Source organism: Oncorhynchus gorbuscha, linkage group LG02 (genome assembly GCF_021184085.1).
Source record: "Oncorhynchus gorbuscha isolate QuinsamMale2020 ecotype Even-year linkage group LG02, OgorEven_v1.0, whole genome shotgun sequence".
Classification (NCBI taxonomy): Eukaryota; Metazoa; Chordata; class Actinopteri; order Salmoniformes; family Salmonidae; genus Oncorhynchus; species Oncorhynchus gorbuscha.
The window spans coordinates 50006738-50025587 of NC_060174.1; positions in this window are offsets into that span (position 1 = coordinate 50006738).

The following is an 18850-nucleotide window of genomic DNA, read 5'->3' on the forward strand; positions in this document are numbered from 1 at the left end:
GTTGATCTGAAGAAAAGAGGAAAAAGTTTAAGTTTATCAGTGCTACTGAGGTTTGAGAAGGTTTTTCCTGAAAAAGGGGGCGACATGTAGCCTAGTGCGTTGGGCCTGTAACCGAAAGGTTGCTAGATCGAATCCCTGAGCTGACAAGTTACAAATCTGTCATTCTGCCCCTGGACAAGGCAGTTAACCCCAGTAGGCCGTCATTGTAAAGAATTTGTTCTTAACTGATTTGCCTAGTTAAATAACAATCCTCATCGAATATTAAAATCAAGATACAATAATGAGAAGTATCCACCAATCCAAAGAAAGGATAGGCAGCACACTCGCGTCTCACAGAGTAGGCGTTCCCTAACGGAAATATGAAAATATATGCTGGAACACGCCAATAGGATCTCGCTAGCTCGTGCTTGGCTCTGCCTACCTCCTTGCCTGTTCTGCCAACTATGACTAATTTATTCAAATTTGAAACGACTGGCTGTGGCCTATCTTGGTTTAGTTATAAAGATCTTAGGGAAAGTAGTGGGCGTTTTGAATGTAAAGTGGGTGCGTTCTGCTATAGTTAGACGGTTTTGATTGAGGTTTTTATTTCTTCCGTTTCTTACCACAATTGAGCTACGATACTGGGAGAGTTTGAACTTATGTTTTTAAGCCAGAGGATGAGTCTGAGTCCTATCTCACTTAGTTTTACACAAATAAGTGTACATTTTCAGTTATAAAACTGCCAATTCTTTATTTTTTATTAAAAGTATTGTTGATAGATGTACTGATGCTTCATGTGTTTTATGCCTACTCCCTCATATATTTGTAATATTTTCTACATTCTACGGATTTTCTACATTGTATAATAATAGTGAATACATCAAAACTATGAAATAACACATATGGAATCATGTAGTAACCAAAAAGGTGTTAAACAAATCGAAATATATTTTATATTCTTCCCTTTGCCTTGATGACAGCTTTGCATACTCTTGGCATTCTCTCAACCTGCTTCATGAGGAAATCACCAGGAATGCATTTCAATTAACTTCTTCGAGATAGGGGGGCGCTCTTTTAATTGTTGGATAAAAACGTTCCCGTTTTAAACAAGATATTTTGTCACGAAAAGATGCTCGGCTATGCATGTTTGACAGCTTTGGAAATAAAAAACTCTGACGTTTCCAAAACTGCAAAGATATTATCTGTGAGTGCCCCAAAACTAATGCTACAGGCGAAACCAAGATGAAGTTTCATACAGGAAATGCCCCAGATTCTGAAGGCGCTGTGTTCCAATGTCTCCTTATATGGCTGTGAAATCGCCAGGAATGAGCCTGCCCTTTCAGTCGTTTCCCCAAGGTGTCTGCAGCATTGTGACGTATTTGTAGGCATATCATTGGAAGATTGACCATAAGAGACTACATTTACCAGGTGTCCGCCCGGTGTCCTGCATCGAAATTATTGCGTAATCTCCAGGTCCATGCACGTTCCATTTCTTCAGAGGATTAACTAAACTGCCATGAATGATTTATCATCGAATAGATATGTGAAAAACACCTTGAGGATTGATTCTAAACAACGTTCACCATGTTTCTGTCGATATTATGGAGTTAATTTGGAAAAAAGTTTGCGTTTTAATCACTTAATTTTTGTTTTCTTTCTTACCTAAAAGTGATGAAGAAAACGGAGCGATTTGTCTACACAAATAATATTTTTGTAAAAACTGAACATTTGCTATCTAACTGAGAGTCTCCTCATTGAAAACATCTGAAGTTCTTTAAAGGTAAATTATTTTATTTGAATGCTTTTCTTGTTTTTGTGAAAATGTTGCATGCTGAATGCCAGGTTTAATCCTATGCTAGGCTATGAATACTGTTACACAAATGCTTGTTTAGCTATGGTTCAAAAGCATATTTTGAAAATCTGAGATGACAGTGTTGTTAACAAAAGGCTAAGCTTGAGAGCAAATATATTTATTTCATTTTTCATTTGCGATTTTCATGAATAGTTAACGTTGCGTTATGGTAATGAGCTTGAGGCTGTATTCACGATCCCGGATCCGGGATGGCTAGAATCAAGAGGTTAACAGGTGTGCCTTGTTAAAAATTAATTTGTGGAATTTATTTCCTTCTTAATAATGCATTTGAGCCAATCGGTTGTGTTGTGACAAGATAGGGGTTGTATACAGAAGATAGCCCTACTTTAACCTTTTCATATGTGAGTTCCAAATATATCTAACGGTCAACCCAGCGTGAGTTGTTTTATGCACGTGATGTCAGAATGCACTCACTGTTCCAAAATGTGATTATTACGCAACAGGACAGTTAACACGCGCTGCCTGCTAATTGTCTATAAACTGTGTTTCAACTTGTCAATTTCAAAATATTTTCTAACAAGTTGTATTTTCTAACAGTTTTAATTAAGGTTTGTTCCACCTCCTCATTAATTCACATAGAAGTAGCCCATTTCAATGTTGCGGACAATTTATGTTCGAGGCTTTACTGAGCAGGACAAACTTCTCTCTTTGAGGAGAGCCCACGCACTTCACCAATGTTTGCGCAGATCATGTTTGCAGACATTTGCAGTCTTGCACAAATTGGAAAATGTTCTGGCTTGCGCCCTCCTTGTTGTTTTCCTTACAAATAATAACTTTGGACATGTGTGCGTTCCTATCACAGTAAGTTCCTTATTTTCTGTATATTGTGTTGTCGTTTCTACTGTAGGCGTATACAGTATGTATGTATGTAGCATAATGTATTTACAGTTTTATTCACATGTTTTCAAGTACTGGTGACAAATAATGCATCGTGATTATTGCATAGATTGTAATGGACATCTATGATGTGTGTAAAATACTTTTTTAGGTTGTACTGAGATAATGCTATGCTATTTGCCAGCTGTCAGACCAAAGATCTGTCAGACCAAAGATGTTATAATGAGTTGAAGGAATGGTTCACTCATCTTTCGGGTAAACTTCCAGAAGTGAATGGAGAGAAGTGAATGATCTTAGAAGACACACCCCATTCAACATGCATACTATACATGCATACTATAAACAGACAAAACTCATCTTGTCTCCTCTTATCTTTGGTTTATGCGAAAAAACAAACATAGCGGCACGCACAAACTACCCATCGTCGGATTACTTTCGATTTCTAGAAAGTGTTTTACTCAATTATTTACATCAATGGTGAGCTCACCCATGATGTGATTAATTACAAATAGTAATTGCTATTAGCTCATTCATATTGTAGTTTCTGTCAGACGAAAGTTATGACCACTTGTTATGTCAGTTTTTTTTCTCCATTAGCACTAGGACAAATGTAGCCTACATTTTCCAGGTTGGATGATTGTGCTATGCTGTAGTTACTTCTGTGAATGTCTGAACATTGCATCCAAAAATAAACTGGTCACATTCTGGACATAACTTTTTATGTGAGAGAAGTGTGGGCAGCTCAATTGCTGATTGTTGCATCAACCGAAACTTGAAGTTCTAACCACATTCTACAGTGGTCTACGCTGCAGAGACCACTGTAGAATAATTAGACCCCTTTGTTGGTATGTGTGAAAAGGTCAAGGCATGAAGGTCAGTAAATGCGGAAAATGTCAAGAATTTGGCAAGTTCCTTCAAGTGCAGTCGCAAAAACCATCAAGCGCTAGATGAAACTGGCTCTCAGGAAAGGAACACCCTGAGTTACCTCTGTTGCAGAGGATACAGTCATTAGAGTTAACTGCACCTCAGATTGCAGCCCAAATAAATGCTTCACAGAGTGCAAGTACAGACACATCTTGAAAGGACAACAGGTGCAGACACATAACTGAAAAATGTAAATATCTCTTCAATATCAGGTTTGTCCTAAATCTAAATGTATATTGTTTAATATGATACCATCTATCTTTTCATATTTGTGCCCATCGTTCTAAAACAGAAAATGGACACAATCCAACAGATATCAACGGGCAAGAATATGTAGGCTATAAGAATATGTTGAAGGCTAGCTGTATTGCATGCAGATATCTGAACTAGGGATGTACGATATATCGGTGAACATATCTGAATCGGCCGATATTAGCTAAAAATGTCTAGTTTAACGTCGATGTGCAAAACCCAGCATTCCTAAACTAGCCCACAATGTCTGCTGTGTGGATCGAGCAGTCAACAAGTCAAGCAGTCTTTTGAAAAAGTAACACATTTTCAGCGAGACAACTCATAGGCAAAATCCATCAAAGCCAAGATAATGGAATTCATTGCCCTTGACAATCAACTGTTTTCTGTAGCGGGTGATGTTGGCTGTCACCGACTGGTCGAGCAACGGTACACACTACCAAGTGCGCTATTCTTCAGATGTTTTCCTAACGGAGTTACACAGTAATAGCTTCACAACATACATACTATGGAACGTCGTTTGGGTCTTTGGGTGTCATAAAAGATACAGTAGCACTGTCAAAGCTGTACAAGAAAAGTATGAAAACATGCAAACACCAGCCACGAACTATGTGTTTACAATACCGCATTGATAATAAAGCATAATTTGTTCGACCGCAATTTCTGGGGTAGCTAGCTTTAGCTTGGTACCTAGCTAGTACCAATACAGCCAGCCTGAAAACAATGACCAGTAGGAACTGCAGTCATTTTCATTATTCTTAGCAATGATTTCGGAATCCTTGTGAGAAAGTATTTGCTAGGTTGCCACTTATTATTCATCTATTGAAATTGAACTTCAGTTCATGAAAATAAAAAGCTAGCCAGCTACTTAACCCTGTTGCCCAAATCTAACCCGAATAAGCAGCCAGCTAGCGTCATCTGGCGAGTGAGGCAAGACCGGACCGGGTTATGTGTTGTGAAGCTACCCACAATAAAGATTAGACACAATAGTGGAATTTGTGGTTTGCCTTCAAAATAAAAGTATGTCATTGACAATGATGAAAATGAATACAAATAGTAGAATTATTCCATACTTTTATTTTAAAGGCTAACCGCAAAGTCCATTATTGTGGCTAATCCTTATTGTGGCTAGCTTCACATAGATGGGTCCGACCACCATTAATCAAATAAGAACTGTCTTATAAATAAGGGCTATTTTAGATGATTACACCTAGCTATATAGTTAGCTATATTCATGTCCTGATTGATCAACAAGCTTTTTTGACACACCAAATAGTGTTATTTGACACACCAAATAGTGTTATTCGACATGTCCAATAGTGTAAAATAGTATTTTTTTTACATGCAAAGACCCAAATGGCGTTCCATAGACATCCTGGTTGAGAATGAAACGACTGAACAAATGAACAACAAGACAGCACAGCTGTCACATTCTGACCTTAGTTCCTTTGTTTTTGTCTTTGTTTTAGTATGGTCAGGGCGTGAATTGGGGTGGCAGTCTATGTTTGTTTTTCTATGTTGGTTTTTGAGTTCGGCCTAGTGTGGTTCTCAATCAGAGGCAGCTGTCAATTGTTGTCCCTGATTGAGAATCATACTTAGGTAGCCTGGTTTTCACTTTTGGTTTGTGGGTGTTTGTTTCCATGTGAGTGTTTGGACCACAAGGTACTGTTTCGGTTTTGTAAATACATGTCATCGTTTTTGTATTGATTCAGTGTGCTTTCTTTTATTAAAATCATCATGAACACTTCCCACACTGCGCTTTGGTCCTCTCTTTCTCCCGACGAAATCCCTTACAGAAACAACCACCACAAAAGGACCAAGCAGCGTAGTAATGGGGAGCAGCAGCAGCGATGTCAAGACTCCTGGACATGGGAGGACGTTTTGGACGGCAAGGGTTGCTACACATGGGAGGAGATCCTGGCTGGAAGTGGTCGCCTCCCATGGGAACAGGTGGAGGCAGCTAGGAGAGCAGAGGCAGCCGGAGGGAGGAGTCAGCAATACGAGGGAACGCGGCTGGCAAGGAAGCCCGAGAGGCAGCCCCAAAAATGTCTTGCACACGGGGATTGTGGCGAAGTCAGGTAGGAGACCTGCGCCACCTCCCTGTGCTTACCGTGGAGAGAGGGCGTTGTACTAGTGAGGCACCGTGTTATGCGTTGGAGTGCACGGTGTTCCCAGTACGCGTGCTTACCCCAGTGCGCTACATCCTAGCTCCTCGTATCGGCCGGGCTAAAGTTGGCATCAAGCCCGGGGCCATGAAGCCGGCTCTGCGCATCTGGTCTCCAGTGTGTCTCCTCGGGCCGGCATACATGGCACCAGCCTTACGCATGGTGTCCCCAGTTCGCCAGCACAACCCAGTGCGGGCTATTCCACCTCGCCGCACTGGCCTGGCTATGGGGAGCATTCAACCAGGTACGGTTGGGCAGGCTTGGTGCTGAAGAACTCTAGTGCGCCTGCACCGTCCGGTCTATCCGGTGCCACCTCCACGCACCAGCCCTCCGGTGGCAGCCCCCCGCACCAGGCTGTCTCTCCGTCTTCTCCCTACAGGTGCTCCCGCCTGTCCAGCGCTGACAGAGCCTTCCTCCTCTCCAGCGCTGCCAGAGTCTCCCGTCTGTCCAGCGCTGCCAGAGCCTTTCTCCTGCTCAGCGCCACCAGAGCCTTTCTCCTGCTCAGCACCGCCAGAGTCTCCCATCTGTCCTGAGCCGCCAGAGTCTCCCGTCTGTCCTGAGCCGCCAGAGTCTCCCGTCTGTCCTGAGCCGCCAGAGTCTCCCGTCTGTCCTGAGCCGCCAGAGTCTCCCGTCTGTCCTGAGCCGCCAGAGTCTCCCGTCTGTCCTGAGCCGCCAGAGTCTCCCGTCTGTCCTGAGCCGCTAGAGTCTCCCGTCTGTCCTGAGCCGCCAGAATCTCCCGTCTGTCCTGAGCCGCCAGAGTCTCCCGTCTGTCCTGAGCCGCCAGAATCGCCCTTCACTCCGGAGCCGCCGGAGACTCCCGCCTGTCCGGCGCTGCCGGAATCTCCCGTCCATTCGGGACCCATGGCTTGGGTCCCCAGTCCAAGGTCGGCGGTGAGGGTTGCCGCTCTAAAGAGGCCACAGAGGCGGGCTAAGAGGCAAACAAAAACTGGGGTGAATTGGGATCCACGAACCGCACCAGAGCAGCCACCGCGGATAGACGCCCACCCAGACCCTCCCCTATAGGTTTAGGTTTTGCTGCCGGAGTCCGCACCTTTGGAGGGGTACTGTCACGTTCTGACCTTTGTTCCTTTGTTTTTGTCTTTGTTTTAGTATGGTCAGGGCTTGAGTTGGGGTGCGCACTTACCACGCTGCGCTTTGGTCCTCCTCTCTTTCTCCCGACGAAAACCCTTACAACAGCAAGTAAGTGAAAGAAATAGCTTTTGATTATGTTTTACTGGTAATGGGGACATAGGTAATTGCCAACAAAATAACTTTGTGGTCAGTGTGTGTGTGTGTGTGTGTGTGTGTGTGTGTGTGTGTGTGTGTGTGTGTGTGTGTGTGTGTGTGTGTGTGTGTGTGTGTGTGTGTGTGTGTGTGTGTGTGTGTGTGTGTGTGTGTGTGTGTGTGTGTGTGTGTGTGTGTGTGTGTGTGTGTAACCTTTATTTAACTAGGCAAGTCAGTTAAGAACAAATTCTTATTTACAATGATGGCCTACCCCAGCCAAACCCAGACGACGCTGGGCCAATTGTGCGCCGCCCAATGGGACTACCAATCACTGCCGGATGTGATACAGCCTGGATTCGAACCAGGGACTGTAGGGACGCCTCTTGCACTGAGATGCAGTGCCTTAGACCGCTGCGTCCATGTGGGTGTGTTAACTATTTAACTGTACTAGAATGCTTACGTTTTTAAATATCGGTTATCGGTATCGTTTGTTTTTGCCAAAAATGCTCACTTTTGTGTCTGTCTGCAGGTATACAGACAAGGAGGCATATACCTACACCTCTGATGAATATAACAGGAAACCTGCTCGATCACCATTCGCTGCAAAATCATTCTGGCTATGGATACGGAGAAAAGTCATAACAAACACTGAGAACTAGAAGATTGTGTTGTTGTTATTATTATGCATATTATAATGAATAATAATAATAATAACTGGGCTGGTGGGGTATGTAAAACAATTACTCAAATTTTATTCAAAAGGTTCTTTGAGGATCCATTAAAAAAGGGTTCTTCAAAGAACTTAAAGGGGTACCCTCACCGTTTCAATTTGAAGAACGCCTAAAGGATACTCCAGGAACCTTTTCTTGAAGGCAAACTGAAATCTTATGAGAAATATGTTTGATTGTTATCACAGTTTTTTATTTCTTTAAAACCAGTCAACTGGTTGTTTGGAACTTTTTTTCTGCACCCAACTGTGAAAACATTGTTCCGCTGTCTCTGTGGATGGGCATGAGTTAACCCTGCAATTTTTGTAAATGTGTAATTGGTGCTACTGTTGTTTTTTAAATTGCATTTTGACATAGGCCTACGCGCCTGTCGAAGGGATTGAATTAGTCTAATTTATTCATGTTAGACAGGGTTCTTGTTTTGTCTTTCATTTCTTTTTTGTAAAAAATGTACAGTGTTAATTATTATAACACTTAACTTACCTGTTTACTTCGCCTCTTCCTCTCTGGTTTTAGGCTATTTAAATTACACAAGCAATCGTCAAAGAATATGCCTATCAATGAAGAGTGCGATGCCTAAAATCAGGGGAGCTGTCAAGGCTGCGCACAGCAGAAATGTCACTGAAATATTCTAGTTTATACATATGTATTCAAATAAAATATGCCTTTTTAAAAGTTGATAAGCAAATGGGCAGTATCATGCACATGTAAGTCCTCTCTAGAATACACATGTATTATTCCTAGTCTGAATATGCAATAATGAGGTGGTGTGTACATGTGTGCACATTCGTTTCAGCATGTTTTGGTGTCTGTGTGGGTGTACCAGGAAAGGACGTTAGAAGTTAGATCCCCATGATATCAAAGCTTCTTACCATCTTCACTGCAGCCCAGTCGATATCAATTTTAAAAACTGGAACAATAGATATCGTGTTGCACATGGCAGCAAAAATGAACTTGCCCAACTCCAATTTGCCTATTGTCCCAACACATTTGTCAATTATGCATTTTTACCTACGTCAGAGCGTGGTTTCTTTTATAGCTCTGCTTTCAACACCATCCTGAACCACAAACTGGTTGGCAGACTCAGGCCTCTGGGTGTAAACCCTGTAAAACGAATTACATTTTTTTACATTATCACAAGAATGTGTATCCCCAGAATGGACGCAACACCTAAACATGCTGACGACAATACCATGGTACCACCTGATCACGAGTACATGAAGGTGCTGTGGGATCTGACATAATGGTGATAGGACAACAGCCTCAGCCTAAGCAAAACAAAGTAGATGGTGAGACTTGACCATTCTCCCATCTACTGTACATTGACATGGAGATGAACAGCAGCTTCAAGTTCCTGGGCACCCTGATATCCATTTCTGCCCTCAGTCACTTCACTCAAAGTCCCACCAGTGCACCTACACTTTCCTCATCAACTTGCTGCACCACAACCTATGTTCCAACTACAGTGTCTTTTATTGCCGTAACACATGTAAATGAAATGTTGTCCATATTTACTGTAAGATTTATTTATGGTAACATTGAACATATTGTAACATTATAGTCAGTTGACATACATGACTTAACTACTTAGCATAATGCTCCGTTTACCCACTCTACTAAGAAATCATACATTTATTAAAATATTAAAGCTGCATTATGTATTACTGTGTCCAACCAATTCTGGTTGGTTGTAATGTTTTTGAAAACCTTGGCTAAACAACTTTCTTTTGCTGATGGCCGATCCTGTCTGAAACTTTCATAATATATCGATCCTCTTGGGACACATCACCAATTAACATTGGCTGCAGTATTCCGAACTTTACTAGGGTGTATTGGCAGCCTTAAAACAATGCTGCATGTATTTGCTTCCGGGAAGATCCTGGCAAGCTCATTCTCTTGTTCGTGTAAGAACTGTAGCTCTGGCTCCACTGGGAATTCCAGCGTAGGAATGGGCCGAAGCCCCCGAAGTGAAAATGAGAACCTCCTCCAGCGTTAATAAATGGTATGCGTTCCCCTCTGAAAACATAAGGGGGGGGGGGGCATTAAAGTCCATAATTAACACTTATTGGAGAACACAATACTCGTAAGTGAAAGTAGTTAGGGATTTAATTGATCTATTACGTTCTTAGGGGGGCCATGAAAGAACAAGGCTATAAAATGCTGTCCCACAGCTGTGAGAGTGATTAGGTGATACATTTTGACGTGGGCCGTGTAACTTTAATGATCATGGTTTTGCATCTAACTTTCCACCTCCAGCAGCCAGTCCCTTCAGAAACATACGATTCTGCTCTCTATTGCTTTTTGATTGGTACCATGTGGGGAGAGCTCTGCTTTGCAGAGAGAAGCTTTGTCTTTGGCCAAAAGAGGCTCAGTGTAGATGAAAACCTCTCTGAAGAGGCCTGAGTGTCTATTCATGTAAGGCAGGAGACCTAGACACTCCAGACCCTCTTTGAATCGATAAAGTTTTTTAAAAAGCCACATAATGAATTTGCCCTGAAGAATTTAACTCAGCTTATGATATTCCTTAGATATATGGAAACTCACGGCTCAAGAACATCCCGGAGCCTGCTTTCTAAGTAGAACTTTGTGGCTGACTCCACCAGGGCATCCCTCTCCTCCAATGTCCAAATGTATCGCATTGAACCCAACATGACCAGTTGTTCGGAGGCCTCCATGACTGCTTCCTGTGGCTCGTCAACAGTTTGTTCTAACTGGATCTTAGATAGCTCAATAACAGTGTTTTTGACCAATTAGCAAAACACTAAACTGATTATCAATACCCTTGACTGCCAACAAAAGGAAACCAAATCAACGTGGAAAAGTATTCATAAACAACTACAAGCCTAATATTTTTTTTTACTGAAAATGAACAGTAACATCACATCCATCACAGTATAAAGTGACTTACCTTCTCCAACTTCTCTCTGAAGTCATATTCCACAATTTCTTTCAGTTCTGGCACAAGAGGTTGTAGGCCACACACGTGCCTGTATAGCCTCTCTGAAAGAAATTGTGGCTCTACACCCCCATGTACCAGACAGACAGCAAACATGCAGCCCACCTGCTTGTATACGCCATCATAGAGTGCAGTCACACAGAAGATAAACAGTAAATAAAGGACACATTACATAACATACAAAAATCACTTCGTACTGAAGTCCTACATATTGCCATAAACAAACGGGCCTTTGTTGGTGTAAAAGTGTAACTCACCTTGAGAGTTGCAAGAAAGGCAGTGTTGCCAATCAGGTCCCTCAAATATTGCAGAGGAATGGATGGCACTCATTAGCAGCCAGAGAAATTCTCTTGAGGGACCACCCTCATCAGCTCATCAGATTGTGCTCTTGGGACCACTATTCTCTGAGCGGTAGTGACATCTAAAAGGCAAATGTTCATTTAAAAAAATGGTTTGGAATAAGAGCATACTGCTTACGAATGTAACATCAACAACAACGGTGGCAAATGAATCTATAGCACTAAAATATTCTTACCGCCTGCAGCAGTGAAGCGCTGGACTCCTGCCCTAAGAAGACTAACTCTAAACGTAGCGGTTACATTTCGTCTTTGTGTTGTCCAGGAACGAGCAGGTCTACTCTGCGACTGCTCATTTCTGAAAATGTCAAACCTATCAGCAAAGTTAATATTATATTATGTGTTACATCAAGGACAATTTATTTTCCAGCTTTTCAGAGTGAAAATAAACGTTTGTGGAAAATGCAACTCTTCGGGAATAGGCCTTTTGAATTTGGCAAACTATCAAATATGATTGGTTTGTTTATGATCATAAAGACTGCTCACACTGTCCATCACAACAGCGAATGACCATTAAGATCACACACGTCTTACCTGTGTACCATTTATGTAACGCTTATCAATGTTTATTTTCTATAAGCTTGAGTGAGAAATACTTTTGTACTGAGAGCGAGGTTACTTCTGTTCTATGTCTATAAATATAACTATGAGGGCACAAGGCGAGACCCAGATGCAGACACAGGAGGCAGATGTTTAGAGTCCAAGATATTTATTAACAATCCAAAAGGGGTAGTCAAGAGAATGGTCGTGGACAGGCAAAGGTCAAAACCAGTTCAGAGTTCCAGAGGTAACGAATGGCAGAGGTATTCCTCATTTTTTAAAATTGAAAGACAAGCTTAAAGTTTTCTTTACTGACCATCATTTTCACTTGTCTGACCGCTTGATGATGATGAGTTTCTCACACGACTGGCCTATCTGGGTGATGTTTTTTCTCACCTGAATTATCTAAATCTAGGATTACAGGGACTCTCCGCAACTATATTCAATGTGCGGGACAAAATTGAGACTATGGTTAAGAAGTTGGAGCTCTTTTCTGTCTGTGTTAACAAGGACAACACACAGGTCTTTCCATCATTGTATGATTTTTTGTGTGCAAATTAACTCAAGCTTATGGACAATATCAAATGTGATATAGCGAAGCACCTGAGTGAGCTGGGTGCACAATTACACAGGTACTTTCCCGAAACGAAATGGACGACACAAACAACTGGATTCATTATCCCTTTCGTGCCCTGCCTCCAGTCCACCGATATCTGAACAAGAGAGCCTTATCGAAATTGCAACAAGCGGTTCTGTGAAAACTGAATTTAATCAGAGGCCACTGCCAGATTTCTGGATAGGGCTGCACTCAGAGTTTCTTGCCTTGGCAAATTGAGCTGTTAAGACACTGATGCCCTTTGCAACCATGTACCTATGTGAGAGTGGATTCTCGGCCCTCACTAGCATGAAAACCAAATACAGGCACAGACTGTGTGTAGAAAATTATTTAAGACTGAGACTGTCTCCAATACAACCCATCATTGCATAGTTATTTTCATCCTTTCAAACACACACTTCTCATTAACCTGTGGTGAGTTATTCACTATATTGATGAACAAATAAGGTTTTATATGTAATAAAGAGCAACATGATTGATTATATTATTATTTTAGCCCTGGTCCTATAGGAGCTCTTTGTCACTTCCCACGAGCCAGGTGGTGACAAAAACTCACACTCATTCTTATGTTTAATAAATGTATCCTATAGTGTGTGTGTGGCAGGCTTACAATGAATGCAAAAAACAACATTTGCAGGTGCGCTGACCCTGATGCTACAGGAGGTATACAGCTGGAGGTTGAATGTTTGAAGGGGTACGGGACTATAAAACATTTGGGAACCAATGATTTAGGCTGTATATATTGCCTTCGGAAAGTTTTCAGACCACTTGATATTTTCCATATTTTCTTACGTTACAGCCTTATTCTAGAATTGATTTTTTGAAATTATAATAATCCTCAATCTTAACATGATACACCATAATGAAAAAGCAAATGGATTAAAAATATATATATTAAAATCCCAAAATGTAAATACCTTTACATAAGGATTCAGACCCTTTACTCAATACTTTGTTGAAGCACCTTTGGCAGCAATTACAGCATCGAGTCTTTTTGAGTATGACGCTACAAGCTTGGCACACTTTGGAGAGTATTTGGAGATTTGGAGAGTTTCTCCCATTGTTCTCTGCAAAATCCCTCAAGCTCTGTCAGGTTGGGAGAGTCACTGCACAGCTATTTTCAAGTCTCCAGGGATGTTCGATCGGGTTCAAAGTCCGGGCTCTGGCTGGGCCATTCAAGGACATTCAGAGACTTGTTCCGAAGCCACTAGGGCATTTTTTTGGGATGTGTGCTTAGGGTCGTTGTCCTGTTGGAAGGTGAACCTTCGACCCAGACTGAGGTCCTGAGCACTCTGGAGCAGGTTTTCATCAAGGATCTCTCTGTACTTTGTTCCGTTCATCTTTCCCTTGATCCTGACTAGTTTCCCAGTCCCTGCCACTGAAAAGCATCCCCACAGCATGATGCTTCCACTACCATGCTTCACTGTAGGGATGGTGCCGGGTTTCCTCAATACAGTGCCTTGCGAAAGTATTCGGCCCCCTTGAACTTTGCGACCTTTTGCCACATTTCAGGCTTCAACCATAAAGATATAAAACTGTATTTTTTATGAAGAATCAACAACAAGTGGGACACAATCATGAAGTGGAACGACATTTATTGGATATTTCAAACTTTTTTAGCAAATCAAAAACTGAAAAATTGGGCGTGCAAAATTATTCAGCCCCCTTAAGTTAATACTTTGTAGCGCCACCTTTTGCTGCGATTACAGCTGTAAGTCGCTTGGGGTATGTCTCTATCAGTTTTGCACATCGAGAGACTGACAGCTCGAGCTCAGTGAGGTTGGATGGAGAGCATTTGTGAACAGCAGTTTTCAGTTCTTTCCACAGATTCTCGATTGGATTCAGGTCTGGACTTTGACTTGGCCATTCTAACACCTGGATATGTTTATTTTTGAACCATTCCATTGTAGATTTTGCTTTATGTTTTGGATCATTGTCTTGTTGGAAGACAAATCTCCGTCCCAGTCTCAGGTCTTTTTCAGACTCCATCAGGTTTTCTTCCAGAATGGTCCTGTATTTGGCTCCATCCATCTTCCCATCAATTTTAACCATCTTCCCTGTCCCTGCTGAAGAAAACAGGCCCAAACCATGATGCTGCCACCACCATGTTTGACAGTGGGGATGGTGTGTTCAGGGTTTTCTGAGCTGTGTTGCTTTTACGCCAAACATAACGTTTTGCATTGTTGCCAAAAAGTTCAATTTTGGTTTCATCTGACCAGAGCACCTTCTTCCACATGTTTGGTGTGTCTCCCAGGTGGCTTGTGGCAAACTTTAAACGACACTTTTTATGGATATCTTTAAGAAATGGCTTTCTTCTTGCCACTCTTCCATAAAGGCCAGATTTGTGCAATATACGACTGATTGTTGTCCTGTGGACAGAGTCTCCCACCTCAGCTGTAGATCTCTGCAGTTCATCCAGAGTGATCATGGGCCTCTTGGCTGCATCTCTGATCAGTCTTCTCCTTGTATGAGCTGAAAGTTTAGAGGGACGGCCAGGTCTTGGTAGATTTGCAGTGGTCTGATACTCCTTCCATTTCAATATTATCGCTTGCACAGTGCTCCTTGGGATGTTTAAAGCTTGGGAAATCTTTTTGTATCCAAATCCGGTATTACATTTCTTCACAACAGTATCTCGGACCTGCCTGGTGTGTTCCTTGTTCTTCATGATGCTCTCTGTGCTTTTAACAGACCTCTGAGACTATCACAGTGCAGGTGCATTTATAAGGAGACCTGATTACACACAGGTGGATTGTATTTATCATCATTAGTCATTTAGGTCAACATTGGATCATTCAGAGATCCTCACTGAACTTCTGGAGAGAGTTTGCTGCACTGAATGTAAAGGGGCTGAATAATTTTGCACGCCCAATTTTTCAGTTTTTGATTTGTTAAAAAAGTATGAAATATCCAATAAATGTCGTTCCACTTCATGATTGTGTCCCACTTGTTGTTGATTCTTCACAAAAAAATACAGTTTTATATCTTTATGTTTAAAGCCTGAAATGTGGGAAAAGGTTGCAAAGTTCAAGGGGGACGAATACTTTCGCAAGGCACTGTACGTGACACTTGGCATTTAGGCCAAAGAGTTCAATCATGGTTTCATCAGACCAGAGAATCTTTTAATTTTTTTTATTTAACCTTTACTTTAACTAGGCAAGTTAGTTAAGAACAAATTCTTATTTACAATGACGGCCTACCCCAACCAAACCCAGACAACGCTGGGCCAATTGTGCGCCGCCCAATGGCACACCCAATCTCTCAAATTTGGCCTAAAATGACATACCCAACTAGCTGCCTGTAGCACAGGACCTGAAGCAAGGATATGCATATTCTTGATACTATTTGAAAGGAAACACTTTGAAGTTTGTGGAAATGTGAAATGAATGTAGGTGAATATAACACATTACCTTGAGTTAGGATCCTAGGTGTAATTTATATTTGTCCACAAGATGGCAGCCATGTGTGTAAAGTTTCAGACTGATTAAGTGAATAATTACATCACTACACAATATATTGTATCATGTCTGCCAGGAGTTTGCCCAAATGTGCAGAATTGGTCAGTTTATACATATTCAAGTACATAATTATAGAGAACATATAACATGCTAAGGTAATAAAACATTTAAGTTTAAACACTCCCAGGAATGTCATACATGATGAATCATTAGCTTCCCTACAGAAAATACACTAACTTTCACACATCTAGATGGCATAGGCAGGGTGGGTGTGGAGCCAGAGACAGCAGTGGGGTCAAACTGTAGACCCCAGTTCCTACATTTGAATATAAAAATGGATTTTATCAAACAAAATTATGCTACATTTTATCTTTGGGACCTTCAGGATGACAAATCAGAGCAAGATTACTCAAATGTGAGTACATTATTTACCTTCAGAGGTGAATGTATCAAACCAGTTGCCGTGATAAAAGTGTTTTGTTGTGCACTATCCTCAAACAATAGTATGGTATTTTTTTCTGTAATGGCTGCTGTAAATTGGACACTGCAGTTAGATTAACAAGAATTTATGCTTTCTGCCCGAAGAGATATGTCTATGTCCCAGAAGGTTGGCTAGTCAAATTATCGCATATTGAGCAACCGGTTTAGGGACACCGATCTCGTAGAGGTGCAAGTCAGCCATATCAGCTATGTTTTTTTTAAAGGCAGTAAAATGAGGCTGAATTAACTATTTTAGCTGTCAGACAAGGCTCCGCTGATAGCCAGGTGTAGCAGTGGTAAGATGTTGGGACTGCATTTGGGACAGATTTATGTAAGCCCTAACAGTTTGTGGGCACCGTTTGTCACCATTATAGTGTCATGTTTTGTCTTAGATTGTCTTGTCATTTTGCTTTTCCCTCTGTTCGTTTTCCCCCTGCTGGTCTTTTTAGGTTCGTTCCCCTTTTTCTCTCTCCCTTCCTCTCTCTCTTCTCTCTATCGTTCCGTTCCTGCTCCCAGCTGTTCCTATTCCCCTAATCAATCATTTAGTCTTCCCACACCTGTTCCCTATCTTTTTCCCTGATTAGAGTCCCTATTTCTCCCCTTGTTTTCCGTTTCTGCCCTGTCGGATCCTTGTCTATTGTTCACCGTGCTGTGTCTGTGTATCGCCCTGTCGTGTCGTGTTGTGTTTTCCCTCAGATGCTGCGTGGTGAGCAGGTGTCTGAGTCTGCTACGTTCAAGTGCCTTCCCGAGGCAACCTGCAGTTCATGATCGAGTCTCCAGTCTGTTCTCGTCATTACGAGTGGAATTATGCTTTATGATTGTAGATTTACTTTACTGGATTAAAGACTCTGTTTTCGCCAAATCGCTTTTGGGTCCTCATTCACCTGCATAACATATAGTGCAATGAATGTGTTGTGTAGAGGCTTTGCCACCATGCATCCCACTTTATTACACTTTATTTTTTTGCTCCACCAAGATTTATATGCTAAAATCGCTACTGTCCCACACACAGACTCAGAACCCTTTTAAAACAGACCCCTGGGAATGATCAGTCCAGTGGAGACTAGACTATAGCCTACTAGAAAATTATATATCTACCATGACTGGGGGAATCATTATTGTGTTGTCAAAATATTTGTAACCCCACACCCCTAGATCCACCTGCTCAGTACTCTTCAGGACATTAGATTGATGAACGGCAGCAATGGTCTACATAATGTTTAGACTACATTTAAAACATTTTTTTTTGCTTTATTCCATAGAAACATCCAAACATTAGTGGGGCGATACATCCAAGTAAGTCAACAATGAGTTTTGAGTTTTAGTCATATAGATTACTGTAAGTGACATCCACATGCACAAGCCCTTGTTTTATGTTATTTTTCTTGCAGTCTGCCTGGCTGGCTGGGCTGTATCTGGCGCTTCTGCCTGTCATGCATGTGTCCATTATGGCGTCAAAATAAAATGTATACTGTACATTGTTTTTATATACTCTAAGTCACTTCCCTGACATAACGGTTTTTCAAACCTTGTCACAGTTTCAGAGATTTACACAACGTATTGGAATCGTGGTGCCCCAGAACAAGAAAATCCAGAGTGCTGAAACAGGGATCAGCCAGTGAACGTTTCAACGTGAAATCTGAAAGTGGTGACAAGTTCATCTCACCATTTAATTTGGGCATTTTAATTCCATAATTCCATAAAATAATTCCTATATTAAAGGGCAGTGAGCATGTATAGTAGTGTTTTGACCCTGACTGATCTTAAACTAAGTGTAGTAACTTTGATATAGAAAATTGTCTGGGGGCTCTGTTTAACTAGCTCTCTTCTTCCTGTTGTATTCTCTCTTGCAGCTCAGAAGACCTCCCCTGTCTGTTACCTCTGTAACGGATCATTTGTCTCTGTGGTCACGAGGTGAAATGGCCAGATTAAGTAAACTGGCTGTTACATGTCCCTCTCTCTCAGATAATACAGGTTTAACACTCATGTGTTATACAGTCACTATGCCTAGCCACCTAACTTGACTCTCATCATTTAACTATAATTGTTGCCTTCTGCATTTTTAAGTGCTGTATGAGTGATTTACACATTATCATCAATGTTCTGTCTTTTGGCCGATTTATTTGAGTGATTGTCTCTTCAGGTGTCTTCCAGTGGCCTCTCCAGCAGTCAAATCAGGGGAACCCCAGTGCTATTCAGATTAACTGAAGAGTGTGATACTGTCAACTGAGGAAGAGTTGGACCTGCAGGGAATAATGGTGTGCCAAGATGTGAATATCTCCTCCAATATATTTCTAACAAGGCAAATGTTGTCTAGGTCCTATTTAACCCCATGGTGTGTGTTTATCCTGCAACTGGAGGGGACAGTGTTCTCCTTAAGTTCAGGTGACATTCAGCTCTATCAGCCAGGTTGCTTACTGTAGTAGTATCACAATGCGTCTCCCCATCAAGCTGGGTTGTTACAGTAT